At 45.3% G+C, this 27,826-nt stretch overlaps 1 long non-coding RNA gene across 1 annotated transcript; it reads left to right on the top strand.

The window, feature by feature from the left end:
• The first annotated feature begins 5,097 nt into the window (after window positions 1–5,097).
• Window positions 5,098–17,034, top strand: LOC134483643 (uncharacterized). Its single transcript, XR_010060477.1, has 3 exons — window positions 5,098–5,449; window positions 10,906–11,062; window positions 11,955–17,034. It is a non-coding gene; the product is annotated as an uncharacterized LOC134483643 (long non-coding RNA).
• Window positions 17,035–27,826: the final 10,792 nt, after the last annotated feature.

Below are 27,826 nucleotides of genomic sequence, written 5' to 3'. Positions count from 1 at the left end.
AGGCAGATCTTTGAGCTCAAGGCCAGTCTGATCTACACAGAGAGTTCCAGACAGACAGGGCTACACAGAGAAATCCTATCTCAAAAACCCTGTGATATCAGTAGGTCAGGGAGACTATGGGGAGTGGGGGAGTGAAATTGGGATGGGTACACAGGGAGATCCATGAGGAATAAGGAGGTAGGGAATGGAGAATGGATATGATCAAAATACATTGTGTGTGTGTGTGTGTGCGTGCGTGCGTGCGTGCGTGCGTGCGTGTGTGTGTGTGTGTGTGTGTGTGTGTGTGTGTGTGTTTGGAATTCTCAAAGGATGCTTTTTCTCCATTTGAAGTACAGAACTGTGCCATGGGAAGTAAAGAGAAAGGAGTTTAAGAAAGGTGTGCAGGACACTGCCTGGGACCATCACTCACAGGTGGCTCTGTCCCTGACCTGAGGCTCGTGTCCATATTAATTCAGGCAGCAGTGACCCGAATAGGAAAAGTGGTGGAAGGTGAAACACAGCCATTCGGAGCATGGAGTAAAATGGACAGAAGCAGGTGGGTCAGGGAGACCAGCAGACATGTTGAAGACAAGGGACTCAGTCCTGGATGCCAGCAGATGCTCTGGGCACCACGGGACCTGGGCTCACCTCCTGGGCTTCATTCAGCTTCTTTGTCTCCTGTCAGCTCCCTTCACTCTTCAACCTTCAGAGTTTGACTTTTAAATGTGATTTTTGCATGCACTTAATTATCTCTGTGCGTGTGGATACAATGGCAGGTAGATAAGGGAGCGTGGGTGCACCCGTGCTACGGCACCTGGAGGTCAGAGGGCAACTTGTGGAAGTCAGTCGGTTCTCTCCTCCCATCAGGTGGACTCTAGGGTGTGAATGCAGATCACCAGGCTTGGCGGCAAGCACCCTTGCTCACTGAGTCCTTTTGCTGGCCCATCAGCAACTTTTCAGACATGTTTTTCCTAATGGTCAGCCCTCCTCCCCCATAAAATGCAAAGATCTCAGATTCATCTATCTACCATGTTCTGTGGCAGCCCCGTGGAGCACACAGGCTACTGTTATTTCTAAATTTCTGGTTCCCTTCCCAGACTCCATCTCCATCCCCATGGCTGTGACATTCCTCCACTAACAATGCATGCTTCCGCCACTACCCTTAATCCTTTCTCCATCCTTCCCAGCCCCTCTCTTTTTCCTTCATTTATCAGCTGCCATTGAATCCCCTGATCAACATGAATTAAATGGGATGAGATAAACCCAGAAATGAGAGCAATTTTAATCTGGAAAAAAACTATGAAAATGTTGATTATTAGTAATGGTTTAGAATGATGACAACCCCTGGCTTCCACCCATGCACATGCACACACATATATGTATACACATACAAGTACACACATGTACATGCATACAAATGACCACATATTTGCCAAGTACATGTGCGCACACACATGTACACACAAGTACACACATGTACGCATGTACATGCATGCATGTGACCACATACTTGCAAATACACACATACACACCAGTACACATACACACACATATGCACACATGGCCACATACTTGCCAAGTATGCACACACATATATGCATACAAGTACACACATGCACATATATATACTCATACATGCATGCGTACACACATGTACACACATATGCACATACATGTACACACACAAGCACACACAAGCGTGCATGTGGCCACATGCTTGCAAACACACACATGTACACATACACATGCAATAAATAAACAATGAATTCTAAGTGTGCCTTCCCTCTACCTAGACTTTACAGAGCTGAGTGGTAACCCTCTGGACTGATCATCCTGACCTTGCTGCCAGTTTCTAAGCGGCTTCTTACTAATCCTGAGAAAATAAGGAAACTGGGTTACTGTTTGTGTTTGAAGTTTATGGCAGGAAACAGTAACTGCCATGGGCTCTTGGAGCTACAATTCATAAAATTCAATGTCATTCCTGAGTTAGCCCTGCTCCACCCCAATCGATGACCGAGAAGGGTAACGTAACAGCAGGGAAGATAACTGTATGAACACAGTAGAGACGTCTGTTCTTTTACCTGGTTGCAGGGAGGGAACCAAACCATGAGAACTTTATGGATAAGATGGGGTGGGAGGGAGAAGGAACAAGAACATTCTGGAAACTATTAGCCTGAAATTTCAACTATGCTGAATGTATCCGGAGTCTCTCTGTGAGAATCTCGACTATGTCCTCGTGCAGGGAAAGAAAAGAACACACATGTGAAGGGCCATCCAAATTCATCGGACCGGGGAAGATTTCATTTTCTCAGAACATTGTGCCCAGCAGGAGAGTGTTTGGAGAAAGGCCAGTCTGGAAAGTGCTGAATATCTTCAGCCATGACAAGTCAGGATAGGATCACACCCTGCTTTCTCCCTGCCTGCTCCCATGCCCCAGCCAGCAAGTAACAACGAAGAAAAATCACAGAGCAGGACAACTGCCTTCGTGTGCAGTTTTAACACTCTGCTTCGGATCCCCTCCCCTGCTCTATGAAACCACCACACCCCTCCTCTGAAAAACCATGGGCTAATGAACTCCTCAAGTCACCCACACTAAGCTTCTGAGCATCCCCTTCCCCTTCCAAGGCCAGTCCCACCATTGGAGATGTCAATCCTAGCCTCTCCCACCTTCCAAAGAACTGTCTGTCTTTCAAGTCTACGCCCTCTCTTCCGAACCTCAAATTCTCTTTAACTAAATCCTCCTCTTTTGTTCAGTGTCCACAATGCTCTCCCTTCTTGGGGGGAAACAAAACAAACCTGCCCCTTGTTTCTGTGTCTAAAGACGAGCCGGGCTCCTCACTGGTCTGGCTACGCTGACCTGCGGTAGTAGCCATGTTCTGCTTGCTTCTTAGCCCGCTACAGAGATTCGCCACCTACACTTCCACTGATCCGGTTTTCACTGACCACAAAACATCAAATCCCGTACTGTTCGATCACCCCAGGAGATGCAGTCTGGTGCTTGGCCACTCTGCCTCCCTTTAAACGCCGGCTCTAGATGGCTCTCAGCCTCTCTGCTTCCTCTCAGCTTTCTGTGTAATGTTCTCATTTCCTAGCTGCTAAATATTGGAGTCCCTGGACCCACTCTCACCAGAGACTTGCAATCTACCTCATGTGTGGCAAAAAATTGTAGGTGACTTACACATAACCAGCCCTGACCCAGACACCCATAGCCTTAGATCTGTACAATCCAATAGCTGCTGTAGGGAAAAAGAAAATCAGATTGTCCAAATCGCACGGGGTAGTTAGAAAGCCTCACAAACTGATCCTTGGGGATGTCTCCCCTTACACATTCTCAGCGTTTACTCTTCACTCTTAAATCTATGTCTCATCCAGTGGGCCACGTAAGTATCTTCCTTCCGGTTTTGGACCAGGATATTTGTGCCACATAAAATATCATCTGATGGCTGTCATTTCACTTTCTTTCTCCCACCTGGAGTAAGCCACTGTTTTCTACCACCAGATTCTGTGGCTTTTAAGTTTGTTTTTGTTTTCTTCAGGTTCCGAGGGAAGCCCTCTGGAAGGTTTCGCCATCTTGGACCTCTTTATTAGTTACTGCCCTTGTTGATTCAGTGCGGAGACCCCACAGCCCACAGCATGGTGTTGCCCACAGTTAAAATGGCTCTTCCTACCCCAACTAGGCTAAAGTTAGCAAGTCTTTACAAGAGTATCTAGGGCGGAGCTAATACCTCACAACACACCCAGAAGCTTGTCTTCTAGGTGACTCTAGATCCTGTCAAATTGACGGTATTAACCACCACACCCCCACATCCTTGCTGTGCGTCAGTGCAGTGAGTGAACTTTCTGCTGTCACAGCGAGCTTCTCTGTGGTAAAACCATCCAGGTCAGGTGACCTTTGAATCCTTGGAGGAAAGGAATTGTCTTATCTACTGTGATATATCAGTACAGTGACTGATACATACCAAGCCCTCACAAGATATGTATTTAATACACTCAGGAAACAGAAACTAAGCAGGAGTATCTAAGGCTAGCTCAAGGCTAACTGCAGCTACGTATTAAGACCTTATCTCGAAGATTAAAACAAAACAGCCAAATAGAACCAGGAGGTAAGCCAGGGTCTCTAGAATGGCCACACTTCCGAATCTGACTTCTGTCGTATTATGCTCAAAAGGCTCGTTCTTCGTGGACCATTTAGGGAAGGGAAAGCACAGGTAAAGGATTATAGAAGCTTCCATCCTGAAAAATGTGGTGACGCATTTGAAGTCCAGAAAATAAAGAGCCAACACTTGACATGCTTCCTGTTTGATATTAATAGAGGCCGTTGGATCCGAAAGCTAAGGGCTTAGAAAGTCATGGGTCAAGTGGAATGGGGGTGGGTTCCTAACATAACAGATTCAAACTCTGGGTTGACCTCTATTTTTAATGGTGATAGGATTTCAGCCCCAAAGGCTGAGAATTCCCACATTTTCCGAAAATGTGAATTACTCAAGTGGTCCTCACATGCGTTCGATAAATCCTTGGAGACTGATTGCAATTTGGTTCTTGCCAAATCTAGCAGAAAATTTCCGGCCTGGTGGTTGTTTTGTTTTCTTGCTTCTCCATTGACATCAAGCTGAGCGCTACTCTAAGTTACTCAGTGTTGTGTAAGACAGTGGTTTCTCAGGTGTGCCTTGCCCAGAGAGACGCCATTTACAAGTGTCCTTTGATTCCATCCAAGTGCAATGATTCTAGAAGAGTCGAGCATGGTGGGCACTCCACTAACCCACAGTCGGGCAAGAGGGCCATGGGTTCAAGGCTAACCTCGACTACATATTAGACTGTCTCAAAAATTAAAATAAAATAAACAAGATAAAACAATGTGGGGGGAGGGATAAAGAATCTCTAGGATGTCCACACTTCTGAAACCCACTGTGAGGAACTTACCTGAATGAAACAAGTATTTAGCTAGTAATAATTATGACAAGTTCTCAAATGTTACATGGCTACCATAAAGTCTAAGGCCTCTGGATAATGTCCTAATACAACAATTAGAGAAATATTTGTTTGAGAAGAATTACTCAATCCTGTAAGAACAGGAAAAAAAAATCGGGCATTTGAACCATGTTCCCTCTCACCGACCCAGTTCAGTGAGAGGGAAATTTTAATCTAGGCAGGGTAACCAGGAAGATGGGGCTCCCTCTCCTGCCAGCTCCTAATCTAAAATTAAGGTTTTACTCTAGGAGGAGGCAAGTGGCAGGCATCTCCTGGGGCTATTCCCCACTCTTCCAGAGGCAAGAGATAGGACTGGAGCTCCCTTCCAAAGCACGGGTCTCACTTCTGGATTAGAAGCCCAGCTCACGCAGAGAAGGCCAAGAGTGTTGGGTTCCAAATGCTTCTACTGGACACGTTCCGAGGATCGACACCAGGAGAAGCACAGTGGAAAGACCAGAGGCTACTGTGTACATTTCAGCGTCCCACTTACGTGCCAAGGCAGGTACGTCACTTCAGATGAGCACCCTGTGGTGGCATAGCGGCAGATTCTGTTCAGTGAGAAGGGGAGGCCTTAAGAAGATGGGGTTCCAGAACTCTTCCTAAGATAACTTACTTAAAAGAAAAACACACGACGTTTGTGCCTCACTGTGTTGCCAGAAGTAGTAGCAGGGAGAGGGCTCAGCTGGTAAAGTACCAGCCCGAGACCTGTGCTGAGAGCCCCAGCATCTATGTAAAAGGCTCAGCGCAGCATATGCCTGTAACCCAAAGCTACCTCTGTGGAGACAGGAGGAGTCCGTGGGACCTGCTGGGCTGTTAGTCTTGCCAAACTGGGGAGCTCCAGGTTTAAACACGAGAGACTGTGTCTCAAACTTAAGACGGAGGGTTTGGAGAGACGGCTTCATGCCTAAGAGCTCTGGTGTTCTTCCAGAGGACTTCAGATCAGCTCTCAGTCCTCACCGGGCAGCTCACAACCACCTGTAAGTCAGGTTCCAGGGCTTCTGACGCCCCCTTGTGGCCTCATCAGACACCCACCCACGTACCTCACAGTGATCCACCTGCCTCTGCTTCTGGACTGCTGGGATTGAAGGCGTGAACCACCATGCCAAGCTTATATCTGGATAAATAAGCTGGAAAGCAACAGATGACACTGATATCAACCCCTGGCCTTCTCCTGCAGGTGCACTTCCATGCACACATATATGAACATACACACACACACACACACACACACACACACACGCGCGCGCGCGCGCGCGAACATTTAAAGAGAAATAAATGGAGGTCTTGAAGGGAGGCACTTAGAAGGAGGGTCTTGGTGACATTAAATTAGCAGCAACAATGAAATTTTTCAAAACATTGTCACTTACGGCAGAAAAACAAGCCTTCCTTTTTAATGAGCTTTTCCCATTTCAAGAGTCCTCACCATTAGGTCAGATTGAGTCTGGAAGTACATCAATATAATAATGCAGAAAAGCTTGTCTGTAGTTGGCTTAGCTTAAAGGAACCAGGGGGAGAAAGAGCTAAGAGAATCCTTCCTGGGATCCCAGCCAGTATCTACAACTGCCTGTATCCGGCCATTATCAAAAACAATTAAGCAATCAGGCCTTGGCTACTAGAGCTAACACCTGAATATACTGCTGAATAACGTCAGGAGAGGTCAGGCCAGGAGCTCTGACAGGAGACATAGGAAGGGGAGGCAAAGAGAGTTCTATTACAGCAGCATTCTATTCATCTCAGATCTCCAGGGACAGTGGCTGACAGGGTTTCCCTCCCTGAGGACAACATCCACATCCGAAGTGTCAGCATCGGAGACTGCACTCACCACCAGGGAAATACGCTTCTGTGACCTAGTCCAGCCAAGTCACTGGAAAAAAACAAACAAATAACAACAGGCCCCAGAAAAGAGAGGAGTTAATACCCAGGATTTCCATAAAATCTTATCTGAAATGTATGATAATGTGGGGAGATCGGGGGTGAGGGAGGAGGACAGATTTGTGGGAAAAGATATGAAAGCTTTTCCAAAACAAGAAAGAAAAGAAATCAGTCAGAAGAGTCTAACTCTGAGGGCCCAGATGCTGAACTTAATGTAACAAAAAGAACAAAGTTCTTACGTTTGTTCTGAGACACAAAGGATTCCAAGCTTAAAAAATACAGGAAGGTATATGGAGACCCCTTGTCAGTATTAATAGAAACATTTAAGCAGAAATAGAGTACAGTCACAGCATGCCAAAACTTCCCAGGAGCTTAGAGGTAAGGTCTCAACTTTAAGTGATCAATATTTTAAAAAGAAAATCACGGTCTGGGGAGACAGTCCAGTGGTTAGAGCACTTGACACACGACTGTGAGAACCAGGATTCAGATCAGTCCTCATGCAGAGGCCAGGCAGGAATGGGCAGACTGTAATTCCAGCAACAGAGATGGGGAATGCCCAGAGCAAGCTGACCAGGGAGACGAGCCATGCAGACAAGTTCTGGCTTTGATGGAGAGACCAGTCCTGTGTGCTGGTTTGAATGAGAATAACCTCTAGAAGTTCATATATTTGAACACTCAGTCCCAAGTTGGTGGAACTGTTTTGGGAAGGATTAGGAGGCGTGGCCTTGTTGGGGGAGGTGTGTCACTGGGGGATGGGTCTTCAGGTTTCAAAAGCCCATGCCATTCCCAGTTAGTTCATGTTGATAAAATGAAGGGGAAAACCAACTGAGTGTTTCAGTAGACACAGACTAACACCTAGTCCGACAATCTTTTATAATTTAAAAAAAAATCAACAAATTAAACATAGAAGGGAACTTCCTCAAACTGACTCCATTGAAAACCCACAGCTAACATGATACTTACTGACGAAGGCACTAATCATTCTCCAACATCAGAAAAACCGCGAAGATGTCAACTCACACACATATGCAACACTAGCAGCTCCTCTCGGGGACAACCGGGCAAGGGGTAGAAAACATACTAATTGGGGGACAAGAAGTCAATGATCCCTTTTTTGCATGTGACTCAGTGGTGCCCATCAGAATTCCTGAGGAACCCATCTAAAAGACTTTTTGAAATAATTTAAAAGGTTGGCAAGGTTACAGAATAGCGGATCACTAAACAGAAACCAATTCCATTTTTAATTTTAAAAAAATTGGGTAAGATGCCTCCATAGAAGAAGGTGCCCTCTACCAACCTGAGAACCTGAGTTTGTTTCCTGGGACCCACATGGTGGAAGAAGAACTGTCTTCTGACCTCCACCATGACTTCTGTATACAAACAAATAAATGTATAAAAACACATAAAGGATTGCTCACAATAATCCAAAACACAATTACACAAGCAATGTTTTAGACCAGGAATGGTGGTGCACGTCTGTAATTCCAACACTTGGAAACCTGAGGCAGGAGGATAGCCTTAAGTTAGAGCTATCTGAGCTACATAGCAAGACCATGTCTCAAATAAATGTAGAGTTGCAAAAAATTAAGGGGCATGGGAATAATTGTTTGTTTGTTTGTTTATGTGTAGCCCTGGCTAATCTGAAACTTGCTCTGTAAGCTGTCCTCAAACTGAGGAATATTTTGTAAGCTCGTTTCTCTTACTTGTTATTTTGTGTGTATGGGTGTTTTGCCTGCATGTCTTTGTCTGTGCACCGCCTGCACATAGTGCCTGAGGGGGGCAGAAGAAAGTGTGAGATCTTGGGACTGAAGTTACGGACTGCTGTGTCCCACCATGTGGGTGCTGAGAACCCAGCCTGGGTGCTTGTAACACCTGAGCCATCACACCAGGTCCCGGAACACAGTTTTAAAGAGCAGTACAGACTTCTACGCTGACATGCATAGAAAACTGAAGAAGTAAAGCATCAAAACAAACGAAAAGATGAGCTCAGGTTCCGAGTCCAGAAGGCCTTTGCTGTCAGGATGACAACACACCATGCTGATCCGTAGAATGTGTGCAATCCATCCCCACCTGGCTTCTTCGCAAAAACTGAACAGTGGATCCAAAAGTTCGTGCAAGGGACTAGAATAGCCAAAAAGTGTTATGAAAAATAATAATGGCTTGATTTTTTGTTGCTGTTGTTGCTGTGGTTGTTGTTGCTGCTGCTGCTGCTGCTGTTGCTGTCAATGTTGCTGTGGTTACTGCTGTTGTTGTTTTGATGTTGTTGCTGCTGTTATTGCTGTTCTTGCTATTGTTTCTGTTATGTTGTTAGTGCTGTTGCTGTTGCTCTTGTTGTTTCTGTTATTGTTGTTGCTGTTGTTGTTACTGCTGCTGTTACTGTGCTGTTGTTGTTACTGCTACTGCTGTTGCTGTTGTTTCTGTTGCTGCTGTTGTTGTTGTTACTGCTGTTGTTGTTTGGATGCTGTTTTGATGTTGTTGTTGCTACTGTTTCTGTTATTGTTGTTGTTGCTATTGTTTCTGTTATTGTTGTTGTTGTTGCTGCTGCTGCTGCTGCTGCTGCTGGCGATGGTGGTGGTGGTGGTGTTTTAAACAGCGTCTCATTATGTAGATCAGGCTGGTCTCAAACTCACAAAAGTCCATCTGCCTCCTGAATGCACCACCACACCGTGTAAATCCCTTGATTTTAAACTTGCTACCAAGCTGTGGTAATTAAGAGCCATTATTCTCAATTCTCAGGTCAACTTCCTTCTAAAGCAACGTGACCCTTAAGTGATCATCCCAGATGCTTATTAAAATGACAAATCACTGGACTACTCTTCTGCAGGCTTAGACTCACACTTCTAATCACATGTCTCTCTGCCTAGAGAATCAAATAGCAGGGAGATGGGGTACCACCAAAGCTGGGGTACCATTCCCAGGGTCCCATTTCCATTGTGCTGACTTAGATGCCAAGATTGTTATTATACAGGAAAAAACAGAAATTAGAACCAACATCACATTTTGGAGGATGATTTCCAGCTTAGTTTGAATTTAAGCCTCCTTGAATATGCCACAGCGACTAGCTCTCGGCTCCAGTGTGACCCCATGAACTTGGGCCTGCTTGCTTTACCCACCAATTAGAACTCTCACAGGAAAGCTGCTTTGGTGATGAAGACAAATTCCCTGATAAAAAGGTTTGGCTCATCAGCCCCTTCCTGTGTATTTGTTGCTGTCCTTGTTCCTGATATCGGCAGTGTGAATTAGTTAACCCACTCTGTGCTCCCAAGAGTGTGCTAGATTCATGAATGAAAAACAGACAGACAGATAGACAGGTAGGCAGGCAGGCACGCACGCACGCACACACAAAGATAGGTGGAAGGCAGTGACCCTCTTTGTGGGAATAATCTGAAATCAAGTCATATAAGAACCACCAAAACCAGTATAAGTAAGTTTTCCATAGACCTGGCAATAGGTCAGAGACTTAGGAACAGGCTGTAGGTCACGATAAAGGAGCATCCAATAGTAGGAAAGGAAGGTACCAAAACACATCCAAGACCAAACTTCCAAAGACTTGTGTACAAAGGCTGGAGCTTGGTCTTCAGAGACCCCCCAAGACAAACTCAGAGGAAAATCACAACACACTTGATTGGAAATGGAAGATTTCAGACCTCACTCAAAACCTAGATTCAAATTCACAACCTCACATAATCCTTGGGTTACTGACTTACGTACCTGTTTGAGAAGCACTGTGGACATTTCAGAGTCACGGGGCTGGTGCCTACTCTCACCAGCAGCATGGTTCCACCAGACTGAACCAAGGGAACAAGCGGAAAACATGCAGGAAATGTCTTCTCAAGTGGCCTGAGGGACTCACACATAGGGAAAAAAAAAGACATTGGAAATATTGGGTTCAAAAGTTATGGACAAGATTTTGATATGATAATCTGATGGGATTAAGATGTTTTTATCGGGTGTTTAAATTTCATTAGGGTTGTGTCATAAAAAGAATTTTAAAATCTTTGGTGTGTCACTTACTGTGACTCCTTGCTTGTTGGGGACAGTGACCAGGGCCTGATGTCTGCTCCTGTTGTCTTTGCTTCTAACCAGCTACCACCATCCATGGCGTCTTTGTCTACACTGGCCAGACTGGCGTCAAGATTTCAATGCCTGTTAGAAGCTACAGACTTGGAATATGATGCTCAAGCCCATGTCCACGTGCAAATGATGAGACTTGGAGGGATAACGCCTTCAGGGTCTTCTTCAGGTAACTGTGGAGGTGACCAATCCTCTCCTGGGAAAAGTACATGAGCATAATGCAGACAGCTTTCCTTATGGCCAGGCCTGAGCAGTTAGGTCCCCACGTGGCAAGGGCCTGTGGGGATATTCATGCAGAATCCCCTATCATTTCCTGAAGGAACGCTGTTGTACCAAGAAGCATCTGAACCCCAAAAGACCGCCAAGGAAGGAGCCATTTTCAATGTAATCCCATTAGCGTCTCTTTATTATAAACCCACTGCCGACCCACAGGGCGGTTTGGTGAAGCAGCCTGAACTCTCATCAGGACAAAGTTTTACAGAAAACAGGAGTGACTGGGGGGTTGAGGGAGGGGGTGTCCTCTCAACACTTCTTCCGCCTTTCCCTTGCGTTTGCACTCTTGGCTTTGCTAGTGGAAGTCTTTACTTTCACCTTATCAGTGACAGATGTTTCCCCAGAACCAGAAATAATAAAAAGGCTTGGACTATGATTTATTATTGTTTGTCTCTGAGGATTATGGGAGTGGAATAGATCCCTGCTCCTCTGTTTGTTAATGATGGTGATGTGGTTGAGTCAACACAAGGTCTGGGTACATCAGCTGACATCCAGATGTTCTCTCGATGGGAACTTAGTTCTGACATTCAGAGGTGAGCTAAGCAAGGCAAGGAGCTGCCTTGGGTTACTAATCTGCTGAAAGCACTTGGGCACTAGAAGAATTAGATCTCCTGGTAGGATATGGAGAGGTGCCTGGAGCCAATAATTAATCAGAATTTCCTGGGAATATAATTTATTATCTCTCTATACTGTAACCGCGATTGCTACCAACCATGGTCACTTGGCTATTGTCAATGTGCTGGGTTAGATATTAACTGCTGAAGCATGTTTCTTCTTTCTTGGTACAGTTCATGGATTAGCAGAAAACCCTGGAGACCGAGGAGGAGAAGGAAGGGGCAAGGTACAGTGTGCACATTATTGTTACACATAGGAAGTTCTTCAAAGAGATGGTATGTGAGAAAATGGATGTAAAACCTGAGATGGCTCAGTGGTTAAGAACACTGACTGTTCTTCCAGAGGTCCTGAGTTCAATTCCCAGCAATCACATGGTGGCTCACAACCATAAGATCTGATGCCCTCTTCTGGTGTGTCTGAAGACAGCAACAGTGTACTTATATATAATAAATAAACAAAATCTAAAACAAAAAACAAAAACCTTTCAGCTGTTAAAAAAATAGATATCTAAATCAAGGTGGCCTGAGGTGTCTCAATGCCAGGGTGTGTGAACTGTGTCTCTCGGTCAAAGTCTTCTCTGGCCTATTCTGCGCATCCTCCATCGGGTTTTGAACAGCCCTGGCATAGACGGATGCTGGCAAGCATGTGACCACAGTAGCATCTGTAGACCTGAAACCCATCACCATTAACGAAGTTCCTACTGACACCTACTGCCAGCTCTTCTCTGTAGACTGTCTCACAGGCAGTGGGATGCTGCTGACACACACATGGGCACTCTACCACGGGCAGGAAGACCACAGTCTTCATGTCAGAGCCCCGTGCAGGCCTTCAGGGCATCTTCACTTTCTGCAGCTTTGGTGAGGGAAGAGCTTTGGTGAGGGAGGTTTTACCACCTGGGTGACAGAATGTCTGTTGATCACAGTAGGTCCAAGATGGAGTTCTCCACTTAGCCTGCCCCCCATGCTTTCACAGTTCTGGATGATCCTTAAAACTCCATCCTCACCACCCACACCTCCCTAGAGCACTCTGGTTGTCCCTCCGTGGTAGATGGTAGGCCACCTACGACGTCTCTCATAGAAGTCACAATACTAAGAAATCAGTCTACACTGACTCTCGTTACCCCCTTTTCTGGATCGTAGCTTCTATAGACGCTTCTCTTGGTTTGACAGAACCTGACAGAATTCCAGATCAACCTGGTGCCCTCCTTTTCACCGTCTTCCCTCTGGCCATGCCTCTGTCATCTCTGCTGAGAACATGAACACGTTCATGTAGCAGAGATCACTAATCCTTGCCTTGAGACAGCCAACCGGATGGTGAAATGCGACCTTTACTGTGACAAACACCTGGCCTACTGCCTGTTGTGTCCTGGTGACACGGCTCTCAAAGATGCCAAAGCTGCCATCGTCATCGGCTCCAAACAAAACATCCAGTGTGAACTGGTATCCCCCTGGCTTCCGGCTTGCTTTATTCTTTTAAAGAATCATTTATTTATTTCACATATATGTATACACTGCAGCTGTCTTCAGACACACCAGAAGAGGGCATCGGATCCCATTACGGATGGCTGTGAGACACCATGTGGTTGCTGGGAACTCAGGACCTCTGCAAGAGCTGTCAGTGCCCTTAACCTCTGAGCCATCTCTCCAGCCCACCTCCCAGGTTGTTATTAATTATAGCTTCTCACTGTGGTCGCATGGGAGGCCTGGATAAGGGGCAGCAACTGGTGAGCAGCCCCAACACCACAACACTGTTGAGAGCTGGGCTCATCTGAAGCACAGCTGGACTCCGTGTGTTCCAAATATGCCTGTGTTCCATGACATGTGTGTGAGGGCGTGGCAGGAGGAGAGGTCTTGAGATACCTTATTTTTTGGATATTTTATGTATTTACATTTTAAATGTTATCCCCTCTCCTGGTTGTGGGTGGACATTCTTGATGGAGAGACTAGAGATGGAATAATGGAGATTTTATACATCGGTATATATTGAATATATACATTATATATAAGGAAATATATAATAACATATGTATTGGAGATGGAGAAAAATCGATTTTATTTATATATACATATATAATACATATATTTTATATATAAGGAATATAATACATTATAATGTATTATAGCATGCCATGCTCCCAGATTCTGGGTTTCAATGTAATTGACAGGCCCCAACTCTTACAGATAGTCAATTGCGATCCACTCTGTCTCTTCTATGTACAGAATTTTCCCAAGAGTATATCAAAGGATGATATTTAAGGGGGAAAACGGTTTTGCGTATAAAAACATGCATGCATTAAATTATGTGAGATCTGAGATCTGCTTTAAAAACGCCCAGGGAAAATAGAAAGCTCCCGGTAACACACTGACTATTGCACATGGATGGCGGACAAGTATACTGAGACTCGCTCATGATGCTACTGTCTCTGGTTTTGTATGTCTTAAAGTCCCCACTCACAGTTTTAAAAGGTAAATGGCAAAGTCAAAAATGCTGTCGGGGCTGATCGATAGCTCTGTGTTAGGACAGCTGCCTGGTGTGGAGGACTGATCTAGAGCTCTGTGGTAGGACAGTTGCCTAGGAGGCATAGGGCACTAGCCAGGTCAGGAAGATGGAGGACTTGTGTGTCTGCCCGGAGACAACGATGAAGGGGAATGGACAAGTACAGTTATGAACCCAGCCCTTTAGGTACTCGACGTCGTTGAATTCTCCCCCTCACAGTTCTACTCAATGACTGCATCTTAACCAAGTGATTGAATTTTGCGACATCAATGTGGGACTGCGGAACATGTTCGCCCCCTGGTGGATACATTAGGAAGTACATGTTGTCACCATTGGCTTCTTGTCTTAAAAAAAAAAACGTTCCAACAGGGACAGCAATCAACTGTGGGACCTGGGACAGGAGAATAGTCTGGACTTTTCAAAATTGTCAACACCATGAGAGACAAAATGGGAGCCGGAATTGCTGGAGCAGGCCTACTGCCTACCTACTTGGGAAACTGGGACTTAAGTACAAAACCTGTTTAGGGTTTAGGCTATGAAGTGAGTTCAAGTTCGGCCAAGGCAGCCAGTGACACCCTGTCTCAATCGCAAGTGAAAAAGAGGACTGGAGAAGTCACTCAGTGGTAGAGCCCCTGCCTAGAGCGACAAGCTGTAAGTTCGATCCCCAGCACAAAGTAAGGTGCGGTTTCAAAAGTCAGGTGAATTTTTAACTTAAACTGGGGATATATGATCTCTATTACAAAGCGTAATATCTGGATCCCAGGTTTAAAAAGAAAGGCTAAAACGGTTGTCATGGAGCTGCGGAGGGCTCAGTGGGTGATGTACTTGCTGCACGGGACCGGAGTGTGACCCCAGCACTGGTGAAATGACGCTATGTTTGGTCGTACACATTTGTAAGCCCAGCACTGGCAGGCAAGGTGGACCCCGGCTAGTCCTTCCTGATCAGCAAACTCTAGCCTGTGAGGGATCCTGTGAGAACCAAACTAGGTGGTCCCTGGGGAGCCCAAAACCGACCTCCAAATTCCACATACAGGCACACACGTGCACCCCACACACACGCACATGTTCTCACTCACAAACACGTGTATACACATGTACCCACCTACACGTGTACATCCACATACACATGTGCGCCCCCTCACACAGATGCCCCAACCCACATCTTCCACATGTATGCACACGCCCATGCACCCACCCACACAGTACATCTCATACACATGGACACACACGGAGAAGTATTGTGGAGATAATCCGAAATTTTGACAAATTATATATTTAATGATGTTCACAAGTAATGTTTTAAAAAACATTTAACTACGACAAAAAAACCTCTGAGACTTTTTTAAGTCATGTGTCAGTGTGTGGTTACATGCACGTGTGTGCAGGTGACCACAGAGGTCAAAGGTATCATATCTTTCCTTCAGGATTTTCCTGGTACTGGCATTCATTCATTTATTCAACACAAAATGCCAGGAGACAGTGCTAAACAGAATGGCCACAGCCCTAGAATCCACCCTCTGATGGAGAAGATAGATGCTCGTTAACTCCTGGAGTCAGTCCAATCTTCGTTATTACCAAACCAGATTAAAAAGCAATGAGGGAAAGGAAACCGACCGAAGCCGAAAGGTAACAGCGAGTTTCCCCGAGCTGCAGTTCAAAGAGTAAATAAGAGATAATAGCACACAGAGGCGAGAGTCTGCGCAGCAGACCTGCATGGGAAGCGTGGCATTACCCATAGGTACGGGACAGGAGGAGCAAGGCCCAAGCCAGGACCCCAGCATCCGTGTCAAACACCAGGCCCAGTGCCGTGACTCTGTGATCCCAGTGCTGGCGAGGAAGGATGCTTGGGGCTCGCTGGCTAGACCTTCCTGCTGAATCCCTGAGCTCCAGGTTCAGTGAGAGACTCAGTGTCCTGGTTTGCTATCTGTTGTGATAAGAACCATAACCAAAAACAACCTGGGAAGAAACGGGTCCATTGGCTTATGTGTTCTGATCTCAATCCGTCGCTGAGTAAAATCTGGGCAGAACTCAAGCAGGAGCAGAGGCAGGCAGTGTGGAGGACTTCTGCTTACTCGATTGCTCTCCACCGTTTGCTCAGTCTGCTTTCTTATACCGCCCAAGACCACCAGCCCAGAGTGACACCACCACAGTGGGCTGGCTTTTCCCACATCAGCCTTAAGTGGTGACTCAGCAATCAAGAGCACTTTGTTCCTGATCGTGGCGGCGCACACCTTTGATGCAGCACTTGTGAGGCAGAGACAGGCGGACCTCTGTGAGTTCAAGGCCAGCCTGGACTCCGTAGAGAGTTCTAGAACCGCCTGGACTATATAGTGGGTTCTAGGACAGCCAGGGCTACACAGAGAGAAACCCTGTATTTAAAAAGGAAAGAAAAAAAGCACATGTTGCTTTTTTCGAGGACCCTGGTACACTTCTCCCACACGGTGGCTCACAGCTATCTGTAAGTCTAGTTCCAGGGGATCCAACACTCTCTTCTGACTTCTGAGGGCACAGCCATTCAAACAGTACACTTGCAGACATGCAGGCAAGCCATCGTATACATAAAATAAAATAAATCAATCTTTAAAAAATAATAAAGAAAGAAAACGCCCACAAACGTGTCCCACAGGACAGCCTTGCCTGAGACCCTCCCTCCCCAGATGAGTCTGGGTTTACGTCAAATGAGTTTTGTGTTTGTTTCACTAAAACTAACCACTACGCCCTGTCTTGAAAAAATAAATAAATAAAGTGAAGTGGACCTGTGAGGCAACCATGTTCGCTGTCATACTTGATGGATGACTTGAGTTTGTGCCCTGGAACCTGCATGGTAGAAAGGAGAGAGCTGGTTCCTCTGAGTAGTCCTCAACACCAACGGGGGATTAGAAACGTAACACAATTGGGTTTGGGGGTTTTTAAACACTGGTGATTGTTCAGATAGTTCTGAGGTTAAAGGTAGATGAAGCCAGTTAAGAGGTTGTGGAGAAGTTAGACATTGGTGAGCAGGGAAGGAGGGGCCGGATCTAAGGGATGTGTGGAAGGCTGGACCTAGAAACAGGTAGGAATCGGAGGATCTGGCCAATCACTGAGAAGGGGGCGGGGTTCCACTGGAAGAAGATGGATGTGGGCAGCGCCATTCTGAGTGGGACCTCAGAAATCCTAGACTGGTGATGCTTTCTAAGATCTCTACGTGGAGCATAGAAGAGGCAGTCAGCTGTGCAGGTCTGAAGTTCAGGCGAGAGGGTCTAGCCTGGAGATACACATTTGAGAATCGTCAACTTGTGGAGAAGGCCGAACCGGAAAGTGAGTATAAACAGAGCCTCTAGGACTCCATACTTCTTAAAGCAAAAGCAGCAGTTGCTGTAGAAACACTGAAATGAGTGGTAGTGGGGTTGGGTGAGGAGTCTGACCGCCTCACCCACCATAGCTTCTCGTGTTCACAATAGGAGACAGGCATGAGGTTAGGATGCTGGAAATGTACGCTGAGAGATATTGAAATCTCCTATATGTTGAGACCCAAAGAAAATGAAAGGCAGAATAGAGAACGGTTTCAAAGATAAAGTGTTTCAAAGGTGGAGACTTAGAGCAGGGAGGGGACGCCCTGAAGAAGGTCAGTCAGAGTCTACGCTATAAACAAGCAGTTTCGAGCTGACTGCCACAGCAGGGATGGAATCATTGTGTTGGAGAGCTTGGTAAGAGCATTAAATGTCATCTGCATGGGCTGGAGATTCTGCGGTAGAGAGGGAGCAGAGGGCTATGGGGTTTCCATGACAACACAGCAAAGCAAATAACACTAAGCTGTCTAAGATTCGAAACACCCAGCTGGGAATGCCAGATCAAAGCCAAGGACTGGACCCGAGGGCAAAGATGCTCGCCTCCACACCTGATCCCCTGAGTTCAATCCCTGAGACCTAGAAGGTGGAAGAAGACAGTCAGTTCGCACCTGTTGTCCCCTGGCCTCCTATATACACCCTTCCCCTCCCACCACACGTAAATAAATGTAAGGAAAAAACATTTAACCAAGAAATATTTTCAGGTTTACAATCAGTCTCAAAAGAGAGAAAAGTAGTCTCCCAAGGAATAGAAACAAGGACACAAATTCGCTTGAAACGGCCCTGTTGCAATAGACAACTGTCGTGCAGGTCAGCCCTAGGAAAGAAGGCTTAGACCCAGGTAAAGTTAGGAGTTTAAAAGCCTGAATGAATCCAATCCCATCCAAAGGTTAATCTTGAACTATGGGCTCAGAAGAGAGCTCTCAGCCATGCATGATGGCATGCATCCATAATCCCAACACTGGAAGGCTGAGGCAGGAGAACCGCTGTGAGTTCAAAGTTAGCCTAAGCTACCAAGTGAGACCCTGTATCAACACAAACACAGGACCGGGGAGATGGCTCAGTGGCTCAGAGCACAGGACCTGAGTTAAATTTCTAGCATCTGTATCAGAGATGCATGCTTCCTGACTCTAGTCCAGGGATCTAATGCCCTCTTCTTGCCTCCAGAGGTATCCACACGTTCCACAGATGTGTGGGATGCACCCCCTCTGTGTGTGTGTGTGTGTGTGTGTGTGTGTGTGTGTGTTGTCTACATAAGATTTACTATGTATTCCAGGCTGACCTGAGCTCACTACATAGCTCAGGTTAGCCCTCAATTCACAGCCATCCTCCTGCCTTAGCCTGCTAGGTGCTGTGATTACAGGTAATCACTACTGTGCCTGCCTAGAAATAATAGTTTTAGATATTTACTGAAGTGTTTGGGGGGGAAAGGTGATGTCTAGGAATTTCTTTGAAAGAAAACAGAGAGGAAAGAAGAAAGGACTGATATGGTAAAACACTGGAGCCCTGAAGTGAGCGACACACATTAGAGTGGATTGCATTAGAGTGGATTGATTCTCATTCACAGTTTCATAACAGACAACCCAAGATCCAAAGACAGCGAACTCGTCTAGCATACACGCTAATTCGCTCTTACAGAAATACCAGTTGTTTTTCTAGAACTATCGAATGAGAAAGCTGAAGTGTTGGAGTCCAGCTGACATTTGCCCTGCTTCCATTATGAAATTCCTGAGTCAGGAAAAAAATAAGCCCTTTGTACCCTGAGATGAACCAGTGATAACAAGGTCACTACATCCAGTTCTTCCCAAACTAATTCCTGTAAGTGTGGCCTTCCAAAAAAAAAAAAAAAAAAAAAATCAGGTCTTCCAGGTGCCTCTTCCAGGTGCCTCTTCCAGGTGCCTCTTCCAGGTGCCTCTTCCAGGTGCCTCTTCCAGGTGCCTCTTCCAGGTGCCTCTTCCAGGTGGCTCTGCAGCTGAAAGCACCTGCCCCCACACCTGGTGTCCTGAATTGTACCCAGCATCTCATAGGATGGAAGGAAAGAACAGACTGCTGAAAGTGTCCTCTGACTTGTGTATGTCACCTCCCATGCACACACAGAAAATACACGTATTTTTTTTCCTTTAAGAGGGGAAAAAATGTTTTCCATTTCAGAATGCTAAAGTCTGAAATGATGTCACACTCTCCGTGAGAAAAACCAATTTTCACTGTGAACAGATAAATATAAACTGATCATCTTGCAGGAGGTTTTTGCTTTGTTTGTGTTTTTGCCTTTGTTTTCTTTTAAATGTTTTAATGTTTTAAATATCTGGGCATGGTGGTGTGTAACTGGAATCTCAGCGTGGTGGGGATCTTAGGTTCGAGGCCAGCCTGAAGAACACAGGAAGACCTTGTCTCAAAACAAAGCTAATTTAAAACAGCGTGAACGTCCTTTTTTTTTTTTTTTTTTTTTTTTTTTTTTTTGGTTCTTTTTTTTGGAGCTGGGGACCGAACCCAGGGCCTTGCGCTTCCTAGGCAAGCGCTCTACCACTGAGCTAAATCCCCAACCCTGTGAACTTCATTTAAATGCCAACACATATTCCAGCTGGGTGTCCAAAGATCTCATTCCCTTCTGCCATTTTTGAAAGTGTCATGGAAATGTAGCCCCTTATCCTATATCTTATCTCACAGTGTGTACTTGTTGCTCTTTAGTATATTAAGGGTTCTGCAAGCAGCACCGTGATCAATTTAGAACATACCCCTCACCCCAGCACGCAGTGACACTGGCAAACACTCATTTCCTGCCCTGCTCCTCACGCCCAGCCTCAGGCAGCCAGCGGATCCTGCTTCAGGCTCCGTGAGTTTGCCTTCGCTACTCATTTGGTATCAACAGAACCACACGCGCAGTATTTCTGACTGGCGTCTTTCACTCAGCCTAATATTTTCCAGGCCCAACGATGTTGAGGCCTGTGTTGCTAATTTATTCTCTTTCACTGTGAATGTTTTTTAAGATTTACTTTAATTTTTAAATACACGTCAAAGTGTCTTTGTCTCCACGTATCTATGTGAAGCACGTATATGTGAGCGATGCCCACAGAAGCCAGTAGAGGGCGTTGGATCCTCTGGAATTACAAGTGGTTGGGCGCTGCTGCCACTGGGTGCTAGGAATTGAACCTCTCGGTTCCCTGGAAGAGCAGCCAGGGCTCTTAATGGCTGAGTCATCTCTCCAGTTGCCCCTTGTATTCATATATACACACATACATATACATATATATTTATTCTACTATATAATTTTATTGTAATGCCATTAATGGAAATCTGAGTTGTCCCCCTTTCGGCTACAGTGCTGTGATGCTCATGTGTAAAAATGCTTTAAGACTAAATTAGGTACTTTTTATACTAAAACAAGTCATGATTTGGATGAGGATTACTATGAATCTATAGCTCCCTTTGGAGTCTATGAACACCTTATTACTAATTCTTCTAATCCCTGCTCATGGCTAGAAGGAGGTATCCCACAAGCCAGGACTCTCTTGATGTTGTCTCTTCCCAGGTGAGGTATCTGGGCATTGGGCTTTGGGGAGGAACTTACAGGTCATGTCTCAGGAGGGTGCCTGTGCGAATCTGTGAAAGGGACCAAGGAGGCTGCAGTAGATGTGTGTCCTGAGCAGAACATACTCTTACGGCAATGTTTGCAGGCATATTTAGACTGTTTTCAGTTAGTAAGAGTACCCCACAAGACCATTCCGCTGTTGGGTACACACAGTCAGTCCTCAGTAGGATCCAGAAGGCATGGAGTTGACAGAGTCTCTCCTTGACCACAAACTCTTGCCAGGATTCCCTGAGCCCTTTCTCAACCATTAATAGCTTCGAGATTTGAACCAAGCAGGAACACAGTTTTCAACAAACCAAACTCACCTCCTTAGGATGATCCAGGTATTAAGACAGCTCCCCAAAGAATTTACTGTTTGCTCCAGACAATCTCTGACTCCAGTATCCCTGTGTCCAGCCTCCACTGGAAACTTAGGGAGTGACCCTCCCCTAACTTCTCCACGCGTGTTTAACAACACACCCGGGTGCATTTCACATGAGCTAACGTCTTTCCTTTTTTTCTCCTAATTTTTCTTCTTTACTCCTTGGAGGCTCCCACTTGTTGCCCCCCCCAACCTGTTTCTTTTACTGAAAGATCCCACGCAGAGAGACCCTTACTCAAGTCTTGGGAAATCGCGGACCCCAGACACAGAGAGACCATTTTGGATGTAATAAGCAAAGGCGAGGTTTATTACGGAGACCTATTACAGAGATCTCCGGGCCGACACGTATCCCGCGCAGGAGACAGAGGTGTCGGCCCCGAGAGGCTGGGAAAAAGAGTATTTAAAGGCAGAGGCTGTGAGCACCAGGGGATGGGGGATGTCAAAGGGGAATGTACCACAAGTTACAAGATTGTTTTATGGCTCCAGGAGATAAGGGGACGCCAGAAGGTTTTATGGCCCCCTGGTTCCTGGAACAGAGCTACTAAATCAGGAGAAGGGTAGGGTCTTCAGGTCCTCATTATTTTTAAACGTTTGTCAAAACTGATGGAGCATTTGTATTTGAAACACCTCTGGTTAGGCTTGGGCTGTCCGGTTTCTTGGAGTGCTCTCTGCAGGACACAATGGCTGAAAAGCACAAGTAGGGGCTTATCAGGGTCTGGAGGACATCTGGTTAAAGTATGACTCTGAGTAAGCTGGGGGGATGTCTTTGGATGGTTTATGGCTCAGTCCTCGATAGCCTGAGCTGGTTCTTGCATTCCTTTTCTTTATCTTTATGGCCTGCTATTCCTGGCGGCAGGGCTTAGCCCTGAGTTTGTGGCTTTTGGGGCTAACTCTTTTAATTTTATATTTTTAAACCTAGTATTCGTATAATTTTCTTTTCATTCCCGTCTTCTCCTACTAAATAATTCTAATCTTAGAATTTTGATATCAAGTCTCGTATTTGGTCTCACCAGTTGTCCTAACTGACTGGTACTGTTGTCTCACAACCATCAACCGCACAGCACCCACTCGATTTTTAACAAAAGCAATTAACCTGTTTGTCACGCAGGAGCCAAAAACTAAAACCAAGAAAATTATTAATAATGGCCCAGCTGTAGCAGAGAGTAGGGTAGTCATCCAGGGAGATCTACTAAACTAGCTCTCGAACTATCTCTGATGTGTTTTTCTGTCTGTCTTTTGTCTAACCTTTTTCTAAGTTTATTTATGGAGTCTTTAATTACTCCTGAATGGTCTGTATAGAAGCAGCATTTTTCTTTCAGTGTAGCACACAGATTCCTTCTTTAAGGAATATCAGGTCTGATCTTTTCTTATTTTGAAGGACTACCTCTGAGAGGGAGGTTAGGTATTCTTGGAGGTCAGCTAAAAAGTCTTTCATTCTTTTTATATCTGAGTCAATGGCAGTTCTGAATTCTCTATAAGCTTTGTATTGTAGGGCAACAGCAGATGTCCTTGTGCTGCCCTTGCAGCACCTAGATAGCCCTAGCCCTAAGTAATTCTCAACTCTTTTTTTTATTAAGTTTTTAGCATCAGGATTCTATCTGGACACTATCTGAACCTATATATCAAGGTCATGACTGTCTTTTAGAACTTTTAAACTTATACAGGTTGTGATCCCTGAGGCACAGTCCCAAGAAGTGTTAGGAGTACTAACATATGTAATGTTACATCATTTGTAATAGAAATCAAGCCTATCCCCCCACCTATCTCGATGGAACCCAGGACAAACATGACTGAATTTCCCTCTAGGTCCCAGCTCTCAGCCCTAACAGCTAGTAAGTACACGGCTGGTGAGGGCTGAGAATTGACGGCTGTCAGGGTGGTCAGCAGCACCAGGTACGGTCCTTTCCAGCGAGGCTCGAGTGTCTGGGCTCAGTGTAGCTGCTTCCGGCCTGGAACTGATGGGATGTCTCAGGGGTCTTCGGAGCATAGGCTGCTGTCAGCTGTGAGCAGATTTCTTTCTGTATCACCTGTAGGTCTTTTAGCCTGGCACACAAATCATTATTACTATGGCACTATGACAAGTTGGTTCAGTAACATCATCTAATACAGTCAGGGGAGCTGAGGCCCCATATAAGATCTCAAAGGGGGTAAGGCTGAATCTGGAAGGGGTATTTCTTGCTCTGAAGAGAGCAAGAGGGAAGGAGTGTCACCCAATCTGTGCCAGTCTCTATGGTCAATTTGTTTAGGGTCTCTTTTAAAATTTTATTTATTTACTCTATCTGTCCTGAACTTTGAGGTCTGTAAATATAATGTAATTTCTAATCGACCTCTAAATACTTGGCCACACCCTGGCTTACCTTGGCAACGAAAGTAGGGCCGTTGTCTGACCAGATTACCTTGGGCATTCTAGACCTGGGGAAGATTTCTTCTAGTATCTTCTTGATGATTGTAGAGGCCGTCTCTCGTTTGGTGAGGAAAGCTTCTATCTATTCCTGAAAAAGTATCTACAAGCACTAGGAGATACTTGTGATTATATTTTTCTGGTTTTATCTCAGTGAAGTTCACTTCGACTTTTCACTAAACTCTCTAGGTCTCTTTGCCCTGTTTGCTTGTTAAGCATTTACTTATTGACATATCTTATACTTTTTACTGTCTCTCTTGGCTAAAATCTTAAAGTCTATTATATATATTTTAACTATTTAGACAAACTTCTTATCTCTTAAATGAGTCTATTTCTTAATTTGGCAAAGTGAGTCTTTTGTTTGTTCTTTGGGGGGTATAGCTTTCTCCCCAAGTGTGTCATTGTCCTTTTATCTTTTAAACAACTTGGGCCTTTTTTTCTGTTGTACATTCTAAGTGAGGCCATCCCTTAGTCCAATCTCAGTTCCCAGTGGCTGTCTCTTGTAGGCCTGTAACCAGGATAGGCTCCTGTATAACCATTTCTCGAGCCACTTTATCTGTTTTGTTACTGTCCCATGTCACTGAATCTCTTTCCTCCTGATATCCTAAGCAATGAATAGTACTCACAGTTGTTGGCTTCATCAGGGCATCTAAGAGATGGCAAAGACATCTGTGGCGCTGATGTGCTGGGGGGGTTGGGGTTCAGCCATTCTAGATGACATTGTGTTGTCCACCATGGCAGCACCCACTTGTCTCTGACCTTCATTCATGAAGAGAACTGTTCCCGTCTGTGGACAAGGTCCTCGGCTTTCAGCAGGGGTCAATCAGCCAGTCGCAGAGGTCTTTCCTCCACCCATGTGCTTCTGTCAGTGTTTGACACTCGTGCTGTGGTGGCTCCAGGTCCGGATTGGGCAGCGAGGTGACCAGATTGTCCCCAACCGGTGGAGAATCTAGTCCATGGCAGCTGACCAGTGGTCCCATCTTTAGGGACACTCTATCCAAAGGCAAAACATCAGCCACTCTATCACAGTTTAAGTCCTGGATTGGGTGATAATTGTTAGTGCCCGGCTGGCAGGAACGGTGTGTTCCAGGCAGAAAAGCACTAAGCCATTCATCTCCCAGCATCAGTTACTGGTGTACTGAGACAGGTCTTAAGCTCCACATACACAGTCTATAGATATGTATACACATGGCCTCATCCAGCCATTTCAGCCCACGCAAGCCAATTTGGAGAGCAATTTTCTCATGAGCAAGGGATAGGGGCAGTCAGGGATGACCATGAATTAGTGGGTGGGTTACCCGGCCCACACCAAGGTCCACTGTTCTTCGGGCAGTCCATAAGTATTGTTCGTTGTCAGTAGCTCCTTGCACTCAAGGTCTTTGGATATTGGCCCACAGGGGGGCATAGGAGCACAGAGCATTGGGTCCCTGTATCCACAAAACAACTGGGCGGGCTTCCCTTCTATCTCTGTGTATAGCCAGCACCAAGAGGCTCTCCAGTGTCCCCTCTTGTTCTTTCTGGGGCAGTCCCTGACCCAATGTCCTTTTTCTTCGTATTAGGCACACTGATCTTTAGCCAGGAATTCTCTTTTGTTGTCAGGTACTATCTTCCTAGGTTCCCTAACTACTGTGGCCAGTATATGTTCCTCTCTCGTCTTTTATCCCTCTTTAGCTCTCTAACTTCCTCTTCTTAACTTTCTTTCTCTTTTCTTCTCTAGCTTTCTGTTCTTTTTACCTCTTTTTTTAACCTTATTTTCTCTGTAACTTATACTAACTCTCAGCAACTTAACTTAACCCTTTAAATTTCTGTAACATTTTCTTTATATCCTTTCCTTATCTTAGCCAGATTGGTGGGGCATTTTTTAGCCCCTCAGAGACCCACCCTTGGAGCCTGGCGGCAGACCTGGCACTCCCTACCTTTAGGCGTCTGAAGAGAGCAGGCAGAAGTGAGGGCCTTCTATCCATCTCTGGAACACTTTTTCTGGCCTCTAGTAGGATTCTGTCTTTCCTCGGTGGTAAAGGAGACCTGTAACAGTTACTAACAAGCATCTTAAATGGGATGGTGAGAAAACAAGGGAATCTTGAGAATAGAGGTCCACTGAAGAGGGCAAATAGCATTTAGTCACACAGCTAAGCCAGGAGGCTTTCTTGGGACAAAAAGACCTTGTGTCTGTGAAACAGAAAAGTGAGCAGAGGGGCAGTCTATCTGTTACTGGTTGTCTCTCTGGACTTAGATTTTCCCTTAAGGAGTACCTTCCTTTAGTGCCAGCTCAGTGGCTTTATCGCTCAAGAGACCCATCCTCTAAATGGCACTAGGCTTCCAGTAAGAACTAATAACAAAAGGATGGAGAGACAGTTAGAACCTGGGTGTTAGATACTAAGCAGCTGACAAAAGAATTGTAACCAGTTCACCTGGGGCTTTCAGGACCTCAGTAGCAGCCCTTTACCAAACTTTCTCAGTGGGCTAAAGGCCCATGGAAAAGAAAACATTAATCCTGACCTTGGCCACAGCCAAAGCCTGAATTTTAAATTCTGACTGGCAAAACAAAACAAAGTTCTTCACTGTTTGTAGTAGATTTTTTGAAACTATTTTAGGGGCTTCTCTGTCCCCCAACCTGGGACATTTCGACCACAGGGGCAGGAACTGGCTGCTGTGGGGATAGGATCAAAGGCATTCTCCATGTTAATGATGACCAGTGAGAAAAGTAATTTAATGCTGGAGACTGGCTCCTCTCTTGGAATAGGGCCAGCAGATAAGGCAGGCTCCTTAAAGAACTTCTCTTAATGAGCACCCTCTTTCTGTGAGCAAGAGTTGAAGGTCTGGTCACTAAAAGCAGAAAATTTTTTTTTCTTGTTCTTTTTTTTCTAGAGTCCTCTCTCACCTCACTTTTAGCCTTTTTAGATCATTTTTCCTGTAGCATTTCTAACACAGCCTGTCCTTTTTTTATAGCCTGTTGACAGCATTTCTGATCTTTTAGGCAGCTACGCACTAAGTGCCATACCGGCTGAAACTCCGCCTTTAAGAATCATTGCTCTCAAGCAAAATTTAAATCTTTTTTTAGCTTATCTCAGCTGTCTATCGTGAGATTCCCAGAGATCGCGAACCAAGGTGTAGTAATTCACTAAGAAATCTCTCTATAGTGTTTCTTTTTACCTTAAGCCTTTTCCTTTTAAACAGCTCCTGAAGAGCCAGAAAAATTGGGTGAGACTTGAGAAGTCCCCATGCTCGCTGCAGCAGCTCCGCAGCTAATTTCGCTCCCCCCTACTGTGTGTTGTGAGCACAAGCACAGATAAAACACTATGTTTTAAAAAATTAACATTGGCTATCAACCAACACACTGCCACTAGAGCGGGGTCCATAAAATTAAGTTTCTTACTCACTATACTTGTTTTATACCGGAGGCCTAATCTGGGGAACTTTTTTATTTACGAGCAGTTTTGTCCTCAAGGTTTTTGTTAATGTCTGTTTACACAACTGTTAACAGCAGCTAGGCTGATCAAGGGGAGTAAAGGGTGGCGCCTCTCTCCTTGGAGAGGAGGCTCAAGAGAGAAAGACAAAACTCCCTGGCAGAAAACAATTTTTCTCAAGCAAATTATTTTTAACTCTTAACTTAAGCACCAAGAGGACCAAGTAAAACTCTTTGACGAACAAAGCAAACAGTTTCATGATTTCAAACACAGTCGTCAGTCCAAAATTTTAAACACAGTCGTCAGTCCAAGATTTTAAACACAGTCGTCAGTCTAAATTTAAAAACGAAACAAAAGCCAAAAAGACACTCGACAATACCACAGAAAACAAACCAGACAAACGAGACCAAGACAAAGCATCCTATAACCAATTTTCACAGATGCCTGGTACCTTCAGTACCTGGC

Source organism: Rattus norvegicus, chromosome 19 (genome assembly GCF_036323735.1).
Source record: "Rattus norvegicus strain BN/NHsdMcwi chromosome 19, GRCr8, whole genome shotgun sequence".
Lineage (NCBI taxonomy): Eukaryota > Metazoa > Chordata > Mammalia > Rodentia > Muridae > Rattus > Rattus norvegicus.
This window is presented reverse-complemented; position numbering and strand designations above follow the sequence as displayed.